Source organism: Corvus brachyrhynchos, unplaced genomic scaffold, assembly GCF_000691975.1.
Source record: "Corvus brachyrhynchos isolate BGI_N302 unplaced genomic scaffold, ASM69197v1 scaffold280, whole genome shotgun sequence".
Taxonomy (NCBI): Eukaryota; Metazoa; Chordata; class Aves; order Passeriformes; family Corvidae; genus Corvus; species Corvus brachyrhynchos.
The window spans coordinates 982610-995017 of NW_008236198.1; positions in this window are offsets into that span (position 1 = coordinate 982610).

The window sequence follows — 12408 nt, forward strand, 5'->3', positions numbered from 1 at the left end:
GGAAAGAGAGAGGGAAAAAGGGATGGAGGGAAAATTGTTTCCAGGTGGAGCTTCAGACTGTCTCGCATTCCCAGGCTGGGTTGCTTCAGGCAGAACTCAGCACTTTGTCCTGTCTGCACACAGCACAGACTGAGCAGCAATCTGGCTGGGAGAGCCTTTTTTTTGTTGGAATGGGATGTGGATTTTTGCTTCTCCAGCTGGATCGATTTCTCATCCGGTTCATCAAGAGGCTGTGTGAATTCTTGTGCAAGTGGGGGGAGCGGGATGAGGAATTCAGCCCGGTTAAAAATACACAGCGGGGTGCTGGGTGTTGGTGATTTTGGTGCTTCTGGCCTGATTCACAGCATGGCTACACAAGAGTCAGGCAGCTCTCCTGCTTCTCTGTGTACTTGGAGATGAATCCAGGAGAAACTGCAGAAGGACAGGAGCACAACCTGTTCTGAGGCAGCAGGAAGCGTTTCCCAGGGCAGGACTATTTCTGGCAACACTCTCCCAGCTATTGATCACAAGTCTGATGTTGTGAATAACACTCTGATCTGGAGTCTGTCTGGAACTGCTATTTTTATAGGTGTATGGACTTATTTCGGATGCAGATATTTTGAAAAACAGCCAAGCTTCCCACACTGTGCTTAATAAAATTATTTGAATATATAATAATGTCAAGTTGCAGCATTGTGTGGATTCTGAGAGCTTGTTACTGCCTCAGAAGGTTTGGCTGATTGGAACATTTATGAGAAGGTTTGGCAGAGGGGTGGGACAAGATCATTAAGGTCCCTTCCAGCCCAAACTGTTCCAGGATTCTATAATTCTATGAATTTGGGATGTGGGGATTTGTTTACATTTTAAAGTCTATCATTCCAAAATTATATTTCCTTGTTATTTTGCCATTACACACCTGTGTTTTCAATCTCTCTTTGATTTGCAAGGCCAGTTCAGGGCCACTTCAGCCCCAGCCTGTGCAGAACAAGGATATATCACACAGCCCCTCATGCCAGGATAACACAAGGTTGGGAATAAGCAGTTGGAAGTGGTAAAGGTGCTGAACCTGGAGCCAGTGCTGCCACTGAAAAATGTCTTGTGAAACACAACCTGGGAGGAGGGACGTGGAAAAATGAGATGGGGGTGAGATGAATGACATGGGGGAAGGGATTTTTAAATCAGCATTGCCACTGGAAAAATCCTTTTCTATGCCTTTCTGCTGTATCTGTCATGTCCTCAGGCTCCTGAAATTTGGCTGGGAAGAGCTGAACAGGCCTGTTTGCTGTTCAGTACTTTTCATGCTTCTGTGATTCTCTGGGCTTGTGTATCTCGTACATGCACATGTAAAAATCTCATATTTGAGTCATTTTTTTCTTTGTTTGTATTCCTACCAGTGAGGACTTGCTGGACACTAAGCAGGCATTGTTTAAACCCTTCCCCTGCAGCTCCACTGGGATGCTTCAATCTGTCTTGCTAAAGAGAAAAAAGATTAATCATTCTTGTTTTGTGCTTTTTATTCTGAATGCTTGATTCTGACAGTGAAAGCAATTTGTGTGCCTTAACTGTGCTGCAGACACGTTCCTCCTGTTGTTTGAGTCATACCCACCTTATTTTATCCAAGTTTTTTGAAATAACTCTCTGAAAGGTCAATCTTAGTTTAGTAATTGGGATTTGGGGGGTTTGGTAGGAACAATCTAGTTCCAAATCATTAAGCTGGACATGTTATTCAAGGAAGGAAAAATACCTCCCCCCTTTTCTCTGGATGCCAGACTGAAGGTGACACTGTCTGCTCACCTGTTTATCCTTCTGGAGAGGTGAGGAATGAGCAGAACGTGCCCGAATTCCTTCTTCACAGGAGAGCTGAGCTGGGGGGAATAATTGACTGCAGATACAGACTGACAATAAATTAGCACACCCCCAAGAGTCTGGAAGGAACAGAGGAGGAGCAGTGAGTCATTCCTGAGTCATAGAGCCTCCCTGGATTTATCCCAGGATGAGGTACTGCACGCACCACTCCTTGATCTGGTCTGCCTCGAAAGGACAACCCTGAAAATAATTGTGGAAAAATAAATGCTAGCAGCAATCATTCCTTGGCAGCAGCAGGCTTTATTATGTTTTGTAAGGGCCTCCCTGTATCAGGGCAGTGTTTTGATAAGAAATGGCCGAAAAGATGCAGAGCAGGTTGGTTTGGCTGCTCAGGCAGCCTGCAGTCAGGGGTTGTCCCATCACCCCTCTCAGCCCTTGGCACGAGTTGTGGGGGCTGTTTTGGGAGGATTTTGGGGATCAGTCAGAGTACCCTGCTTTGTTCAACAGGCAACACATACCGTGCTTTTTCTCCTCCTCCATTGCTGTAAAGGTTGTGCCAGCTGGGAGTGTTTTCCCTGTTCAGCACTGTTTGATGCCTGAGGCCACATGGATGTCCCAGCCCTGGTGTGCTCAGCTCCCATCCCTGAGGGCAGAGAGATGGAGGAGACCTCAGGCACAAACAAAGTGTCTTGCAATCAAAACCAGCTGGGTTTTGCACTGGGTGGGAACCACCACTGGAGAATACCAATTGTACCAGGAGCTTTCTCAGTACAGCAAAGCTCACAGGAGGGACTTGTGCCCATCCTGGATTCCTTGTTCCAGGAGCAGAGGCATCTGGAAAGCCCTGCAGTCTCCTGTGCCTGGTGCTCCTGTGTGCTCCAGTGTGGTTCTGCTTCCACTCTGTTATTCCAAGGATAGCACTCATTAGACTTTTTGGTGAGCTGATAAAACTCCCTGTCTGGCAAGGACCTCTCAGCTGTGCCAGATAAAAACTGTGTTTTCTGCTTGGTTTGCAGCTGGAGGGGCCCAAGCAGAGCCAGCACATGATAAGCTGGGGGAATGCATGGAGGAGGAGGAGGAACAGTTCCTCCCCCAGTAAGGATCTATCAGATCAGATTGCTCCATCCCTGTAACTTCACCCTGAACCTCCCACCTTGTTCCAAATTTGATCAGGCACCAGGTTAATTAAAACTGAACAGGCTTTCAAACTCAGGGAGGGACCAGCAAGTTAAAACAACCCCAGAAACTCAGCTGAGGGTGCAAATGGACCAGGAGATCTCTGATTTCTCCTTGTCTAATTATATCTCTTTCCTCGTGAAAGTTTTATGAATCGTAAGTACATTTAATGTACCTATTTGGCAGGGGTCTGTCTTAGTGGCAGTTCTGTTTTAAAGATGATGAATGTCCACCGTAAAAATTCATTTTCCTTCTTCCCCTTGACTGAGAGAGGTATTGATAACACCCAGAAGATGAAGCCTTCAGAACTAAGTATCGTAAGCTTTAAAAATGTTTGTAAATAAATAAACTTCCCTACTCCTGTTTCATTTGCACACATCAAGTATGGTATAAATGAGAGGTTTGGGTTAAAGATTAGTGCTGAGTTTAAGATTTAATGAACTAACTGTGGTGGACACTGTGCTGAATCATTCAGTGTCACCAGTGCTGAACATACCTGGAGAAAAAAGCCAAAATTGATTGGAAATGCCATAGCACGAGAAGGAGCATTTATTTCTGTGATTTTTCTTTCAGATGGAGTCCTGGTTCATGAGCAATTCTTACTTCCTGCTGCACGAGTAGCAGTTCTCCATGAGTCTTCCAGGACTCATGGAACAGTTTGGGTTGGAATGGACCTTAAATCCCACTCAGTGCCATCACTGCCATGGCAGGGACACCTTCCACTGTCCCAGGCTGCTCCAAGCCCCAATGTCCAACCTGGACTTGGCCACTGCCAGGGATCCAGGGGCAGCCCCAGCTGTGGGACAACCTGTGCCAGGGTCTCAGTAAATAAATACTAAAGAAAACAGAATTCTCCATGAAAATCTCCTTAAGAACTTAAGATCAGGAAAAGAACAACTCTGAAGTGGCAAGACAATGGGCTGCCAGTGAATTCTCCTAGCCCTGTTTTTTGTGATGCCAAGGCCTAACATTCCAAAATATCTTCATTCTCATCTTGCTTCAGAGAATTCGGTAACTCCAAAAATTAACCCAAAAGCTGGAAGAGTGAGGTGTATTGAGCTTGGATTGCTCCTGTGCCCAACCTGGCAGAGGGAGCAGCACCTGAGCGACCCTCTGGGGCCAATCCATGCCCTGAAAAGCTGGGAGCTGCCAGCCCTGCTCTCCCCTGGCAGTGTCCCCAGCACCAGGGAAAGAAAGAGCAGGCAGGAATTCGCAGCATTCCCGCTCGGATTAATCCCCGGCCGTCCCGCTGCGCCTCAGTGAACTGGGCTGTGGTTCGGAGCTCTGCCGGGGAGAGCTGCTGATTCCTTTGAGCTCCTGCGGAGAAGTGATACAGAGAGCAAAGAAGGGAGGCCGGGGCCGGGGCACAGAGCCCGTCACCTCAGTCCCGCCGCTGCCCTGGTCCTTCTCCCATGTGGGCTCCGGAGGAACGGGGAATTCCAGGGGCAAGGCTCCGTGGCTGCTCCAACCACACCCCTCAGCAGCTGCCCCATAACCTCCTGCCTGGCTCCCTCCTGTCCAGGCTGAACAATAATTAAATATCAAATTATAGTGTGCTTTTAAAAATGAGAGCAAATGAAGGAGTGGTGGGAAGGCCCTGGAAGTGTTAAACTTCCCAGAAACTCATCCCAGACTTGGGAAGTCATTCAGGAATCTGATTAACCAGGTACCTCAGGACTACTTGAAAATGTGCATGGAAATTCTAACTTTAATTATTCAGGCCATTACATAATTATGCAGGGCCAGGTTGGATGGGGCTTGGAGCAACATGGTCTATGGAAGGGGTCCCTGCCCATGGAACTGGATGAGCTTCAAGGTCCTTTCCAACCCAAACCATTCCAGGATTCTATTCCATGATTCTGTGAAGATGTTCATTCTGAAATCTAGTGTGGTGACTCTGAGAATATTTGCATATTACATCCATAAGTAGAAATGTGATAAACAGAAAGCAAACAGAAACTGTCATCTGGATTATTTGACCAATTATAAATATCAAGCACAATTCTGAATTTTGCATTGAAAAACTTCACGGCAGACACATTGTAATCGTGCTGTAGCAAGGAAAGAAATGAAAACTAATCATTTGAAACACTGTTATAATTGAAATCTATGTACAGACACTGAGTAATCCACCTGCAATATTTCCTCTTTTTTAACATATTGGTATTTGTAATACCAATTAATATTTTTCCCTATTTTTTTACCTTTACATGTGTCTCCTCAGTTCTGAAGAGCCAAAAAGCTGCTGCAGTTCTACAAGAGGAATTCCTCATGCAACAGCCATTCCTGCAGTTCATAATTATTACTCTGGTACTCATGAAGCTGTTAATTACACCACTGCTCTTCTGCTGAGACCGGAAGATAACGGTCAGAGACCTAAAAATGAAAATTTTTGTTATATTTTCAAAGTTCAAAATGTTAACAACTGGAAATCTCTTGGAGGTTTTTGAAGGAGAATTCCCTCTGCTAACAGCTAATCCCATCCGTGGTTTCTGGGCTTTCTGCAACATCCTCTTTTTGAATGTCCCAAAGTTCCCTGTTTGTTCCCTGGGTCACCTGTTTGGGCTGGATTTACTGGGGGCAAAGAGAGCTGCACATCCAGAGTCCCAGCTCCATGTGCTGCAGGAAGCTCTCAGTGACACCTGCCAGCAGGAAAACTCTTGCCCCATCCCTTTTTTCCCCATATTATGGATATGTTCAGCCTAATTCACAGAAATTCCTCATCCAGCATCTGAACCAGAACAAGGTAAGTAAGTGATGGGCCAGGTCTGAAGCCAGTGAGTTTCCACATCCAGTTCCTGCTCTCACAGTCCTGATTTTACTGGATTAAAGTCACTTGCCAGGACATTGAAATTTCCTTCCATTTCTTTAGCAGTTATCCAGAACAGTTCCTTAAAAGTACCTGTGTGCTTCCAGATTGAAAGCCTGTGTTCATTTTTTTAACTTCATTTCTAACAATACCAGCTCAAAATGTCTCTGTTAAAAATGAGAACCCACTGTTAGGTGGTTTTTGTCACCTGAAATGATTCAATTGTGGCCCATCAAGGCTGAATGCTGGAAAAAGGATCCAGTCAGACAAACAGGGGGAAATGTGAAGGCCTCTTTTATGCACCTACGAGGCTGAGTGCTGCAGTAGGTGAGCCCAGCTCAAAAAGATTTTGAATCAGAGGATCTCTCCCTTGCCTTAGGAGTTCCAAGGAGGCTTTATCCAGAGCTGTACTGAGGGGGTTTGGAGAATCCCACCCCTCCCTCCCAGCCCAGCTGAAGGGCTCCCTGTGGTGCCGGCGCCTGCAGCTGTTGAGTGAATGTTTCTCACACACAGCTCAATCAAACCAAGGCTGTCAGGGGGAAGATGATCCAAGTAGCCTGGAGAGGAGAGGTAACCCACGGGGAGCTGGAGAATCCAAACCCTCCCACCAACCCTTTAAAATGTACCTTAACACTTCACAGAGTGCTCTGACTCTGATTTTGATTTTTCACTCTTTTTCTGGCATCATTAATTGTTCACTGTTTCATACCACAGACGTAATTTTTTAGTGCACCAAACTTAGCTAATTATGTTACCAATAACTAAAATTATTATTATTATATCAAGGCAGTACACGCAAACCAAGGATAAAACAATTCCAGTACGAAGAGGCAACAGAATTTTCACCAAAATCTAACAACTATTAATTTTTTATCATAATTCCATTTGAACTGTAAATATTCACATAGGGGTTACCAGCAGGAGTAAAATAAGCTACTTGATGTGTAACTGCATGGATTCTTAGAGACTGGAGGGTTGTAGCCCTGATGTTTGCCAGAGGTTGAGATGCTGAAGTGATTTTTGGAACCCCACTTCTGTTCTGTCACTGCAAGATGTGAATTCACATGGTACCAATTACTGGATCTTGGACAAAACAAGTAGCAGTGAGAAGAAACCCCTGTGGTTTTTATGAGAATAGTAAGTAGAAGTCAAGAAAACATTTCATGCCAAGTGGATCAGGAAAGAAGGAACTGGAGGAGGATTTTTTGGTATCACTGCAGCATCTTGCCTGTGATTTTCTATGTATTGTTGGTTAATATTCAGTTTTGTGCTGAAACTTTGCACCAGAACTCAAGGTGGAGATGTTTTACAAATTTAATGGAGTTCAAAGCTGAGAAATCAGGTTTTTGTCTCCAAAAATGTGCTCCATGATTTCAAAACTACCCAGCTTTGCTAAGGACTTTGCTGTCACAGAGTGGGAGCATTTGGGAGCTGAGGGCTGAAATGGTGAATTAAGTGAACACTCAGCATAAAGCGAATGTCCTGAACACACTGAAATAAATGTTGATTTTTCTTTCTTCTGAACAAAGATCTTTCCTTATAAATAAAATAAACACTAGGGAGCTGGAAAATTCATTTCAGCACATATATATACAAATCATATATCACTCCATGCTTTTCGTCTTGTAACAGGGTGATTAAATATCTAATTTTTCCGCTAATTAGGGCTTTTTAATGGTCAAGTCTCAACACTGTAAACAGAAATGAACGAACTCTTTACCTGGATACACACAAAGGGTGGCACCCAGCGTTCTGCTGTGGCTCCTCTTTGCTCCCAACAAGGGTGATGGATCCATCAGCTGAAGGATTATGGAATCATGGAATGGTTTGGGTTGGAAAGGACCTTAGAGATCATCATAGTTCAGGATGGCCCAGGCTGCCCAGGGGCTGCTGGCTAATGGGGTGTCCCAGCAACCACAAGGAGGGTAAGACTCCTCAAGCAGACTTACTGTATCTGCCAGGATCCTGGAAAAGTGCAAAAGAGAGGACAGAAAACTACTTGCAGGGCTTTTCCTCCTGATTTTGGTACTGTATCACTCCGGCCTCTTTCTGCGGTGAGCAAATCACAGTAAATGGTATTTTTATCCTTTTATATATTACATGCTTGCAAAAATTGCTGACAGGAACTGCCAACAGGCTGCTCTAATCACTATAATGCTGCTTCACTGGCAAAAAAAAAGGCTTTTTGTTTTAACCCAGACCATCTGCTTTGGGGGCTTTTAATGATGCAACTACACTGGCATTTACAGAATTGACACTTCTCTGCTGTGACCTCAGAGGGGGGGATAAGTTCCAGAGGGATATGCAGGAAGAAGGGGGGATGTTAAACTGGTGACCGGTCTGAAGGAGACAAGAGATGCATGAGGAAGGTGTGGAGCTGCAGACTTGGAACACATTTAACCTCAATTCCTCTTTCAAGTAACATTTTCCTGAAAACAAAGACGTCACATCCCGCCCCCCCTCCAAAGGTGCTGTGAGTAACAGCAGCTCCTACAGCATCGATAGGATATTTATTCAGTGATTCACCCCCTTCCTCCAAGTGTTTATCTGCCTGCCCTGACCACATCCAGTCACCAATTACTAGCTGGGAAAGGCCTTACAAACCCATGGTCAAGGCACTCCAAACAGTCGGGCACAGGCTGAGGCTTTGGTGTCAGCGCTCAGTGCCAGGGGTTTGCACAGGGGAATAAATCCATCAGCACTTTCCTGGAGTTTGCAACTGAATCTGCATCTCCTCTCACCCACAAAGAGCTTTTGGATTACTTCAGAAGACTCTTGATTAGGCCTTTAAAACAGAGGAGGCAACAGATCTTCACACAGCTGTTGTGTACAGCTGCTGTACAACAGCAGCCAGAGATTCCGCACACCTGCGCAGGTAAAACCAACAGGTTTTGACCCGTTGGAGTTATTTTCCTTCTGATTTGGGTATCATCACCAGTTACCTGTATTCTCAGAATAAAATTCTGTTCTTTTCAGCTCCTATCAGTGCAATTTAGGACAGACTGGCCCTGCAACAGGGAATTGTACACACTATTAATTATGTACACACTGTTAGTTATGTACACATTATTAATTATGCCTTAACCAGAAGATAATTCTGCTCCTTTAAGATAATTCTTCTCTCTTTGCTCTGTACATTTTTTGCAGGAGTAAGGCAAAACAGAAACTCACATTTCTCAGTGATGTAAGCAAAAGGACACATTGTTTGTCCTCTCCACATCAGCTGTGTTCCCACAATTGGAGTTATTATGTGATTATTCATGGATTTGTCAGCTCTTTGTGGCAACAGACTGAGAAGCAGGGAAGGCTAAACTAGAGTTAAAAACACTGTCATACTGTGTTAAATGATGTGAAAAGTTATTGTGGCTAAGGGTTTGATGCTAATACATATTTTTTAGAGGTGCTGTAATACAGCTGCTGTCTCATACAGCTGTGATGAACGAATGTGCACAGAACTTCCATGACTCAATGGATCAGCCTCATCTTTTGGCACAGTTCGGGAAGACATCCCTGGCTCTCTGCCTGGGGATTCAGAAAACCTCAAACCACCCAAAATAAGAAGCTGGACAGTATGGGAGCATCTGATATACCCTCAGTGGGAATGGCATTTACTTACTGAGGATCCGGCTCCCAACTTCTCCTGTATCTTCTAACTACTTCAGTTAACTTCTTGTATTCTCTTGGATCTTCCAGCAATTAAAATAAATAAACTTCTTAATATTTCATATCAAATCCAGATTCTCTCTCAGCACACCTGCCCAGGCTCAGCTCTTCCTTTGGGATAGATGCAAGTGAGAATTACTTTCTTATCAAATCTGTTTTGAATCAAATCTATTTTAGAATGATGTAAGTCCTGAAAAACGCTGCAGGACTGTCCAAGTCTGTTAGCACTTTTAAGTAAACAAACAAACCCTGCTTTAATCTAGCCCAATTTCCAGGCCACCATGGTCAGAACCCAACTAAAAGCTCTTTGGGTATTAAAAAACAAAATCTAAATATGAAACAGAAGCTCCACAAGGAGGAGGGCTCTGTGGGAACCCTCCTGCCTTTGGTCTGACAATCCAAAAAGTGTGTTCTGGTTTCCCCCAGCATCCGGTGCACTCCAGCAAAGTTTCTAAGTTTAAACTTCACTCAAAGCTTCAGTGTTCCTTAAATGGCGCAGCTCAGCTTGGCTGGCAGAGCTGCAGCTCATGGTAAAGGAAGCCACCACCACATGAACATTTTCCCTAAATGCTGCTCTATATATTCTCAATGCTCAGCTCAGGAGTCGCTAAAATAAGCTCTGAAAATAACAACTTCAAACACTTCACAAGGCTGCAGCCTCTCAGAGGGGCTGGGTTCTCCTACCTCGGGGTGCCTTAAACAAAGGATGCTCCATGCCGTGGCAAGAGAGGAAGGCTGAGCCCAGCTGGAGAACTAACATAAGTCAATTAGGATCCGTTGGCTCTTAATTAGAGGATTTGTTATTGATCCCAGGCTGCCTCCCAGTACAAACTGGTGGCTGACGCCTTCTCTCTGGGATAAACAGGCACTCAGAAATGTGGGGGCTGAAATGTGAAGAGTGTTTCTTTATCCTTTAATCCAAGCAAACAGCATTCAGCTTTCAGGAGAATGAAATAAAATTACTCTTTTTAAGCCTGAGAAAAAGCCCTCTCTGTTACATACAGCAAATTCTGCCTGTGACCACTGATTCTATCTACTGGAAAACTTGTAAATTAATGAAGAATCACAGAATCATTTAGGCTGGAAAAGAGCTTTGAGGTCAAGTCCAGCTGTTAACCCAGCACTGCCAAAGCCACCACAATATAAGCCAAGAAATTAACTGCAAAAGGTATTCTTAAAAATTCTGCAAATTAAAATCACATATAATGAAATTGCTATGCAACACCAGTGGTTTAGAGATAATGTCTCCTATGGAAGCCTAACACTTAATTATGGAAAATGAAATAAGAAGCATGAGAATTATAATTGGATAGGAGTCACTGATACATTCACAGAACTGAGAACTCAAAAATCTTATGAATCCAGGGAAATGATATATGGATCAACTTTAAAAGGAGCCCAGAAACACCAGGGAGCCCAAATCTCACTTCAAACACATATCCAAGTATTTCTATCTGCAATTCCTCCTCTAGGAAGCTGAGCACCACCAACAACTCTCTGAAATTCAGACTTCTTCAAATGTATTCTGCTTTATATGGATTTCTGTCAGCACTCCTTCCTTCCCCATTATCACCTGCACCACAGAGAGCACAAGAATTCACATGAAATCCCACAGGAAATGCAAAAGATCTCTGTAAAGCTGCGCAGTGACTTCTGTCTCCTCTTCAGCTCTTCACAAGTTTCTCAAAGTGTTGGGAGAAAAGAGTTCTGGCTACACCAGGGAAGGAGGGAAGAACTGGAATGAGCAACAGCCATCCCCAAAAATGCCCCAAAGCAGCTGGATTGGTGCAGCAACTGTTGAATTCATGCATGGGCTCCATCAGGAACCATGTGTGGCTGTATCTGTCCCCATAATGTGTCTGGATCAGTGGTTTTGTTAAATTACATTGTTCAGTCCAGAGGAGGTCCCGGAGCTGCTCCAGGGCTGGAGCCCCTCTGCTCTGGAGCCAGGCTGGCAGAGCTGGGGGTGCTCACCTGGAGAGGAGAAGGCTCCAGGGAGAGCTCAGAGCCCCTGGCAGGGCCTGAAGGGGCTCCAGGAGAGCTGCAGAGGGACTGGGGACAAGGCATGGAGGGACAGGACCCAGGGAATGGCTTCCCAGTGCCAGAGGGCAGGGCTGGATGGGATCTTGGGAAGGAATTCCTGGCTGGGAGGGTGGGGAGGTCCTGGCAGTGGTGACTCCCTGGAGTGTCTGTGCTGCCCTTGAATGCTACATTTGCTCTGGCAGAGCATCTCTGCCCACTTCTCCCTGGGCTCTCCCTTGTCCAGCACAGCCCTTCCCCCTGTCACAGGGTTTGGGACAGCCAGAGGGACCCTGGCACATCCCACGGGGCAGCGGCCACCACCTCCCACAGCTCCACCTGCATTGAGTTTTTTGATACAAGGGAGCGCAGCACTGAAGAGTGTCCTCTCTGCTGTAGCTGTAAAAGGATAAAAAATATAATTTTAAATTATTATATCTCAGCAAATTTTAATTATTACCTGTAAGATTTTTTAATAACATATATAACTTATTTACCTACAAATTCCAGCCCATGCTGGATACTTTCACTCACTAACATATTAGTCATCACTTAATCATTGCTACCCAGCCTTATTAATATGTATAGTATGGATAAAGAGCTCCCTGGCAGGGATGCATTTTAATGAAGGCACTGAAAGGCAACACGCAGTAATTTCCAGAAGGCTGACAATAGCAAACCGAAGCAGCCCAGGGATGGGATGAGGCGTGGAAGGGAAAAAATCAAATTAGTTTTGGTATTCTAACGATAAACTTAATTTGAGAGAGGACACCTGGGGCATAGGACACACAAGGAAAGGGACACCCAGGGCACAGGACACCCGTAGTACGGCACACTCGGGGCACGGGACACCGGGAGCACAGGATACATATGGCACAGGACACCAGGGACAGAGGACACACATGGCAAGGGCCTTGGAGGGCCCAGGACACCGGGGGCGGGCCGCCGCGCGGAGC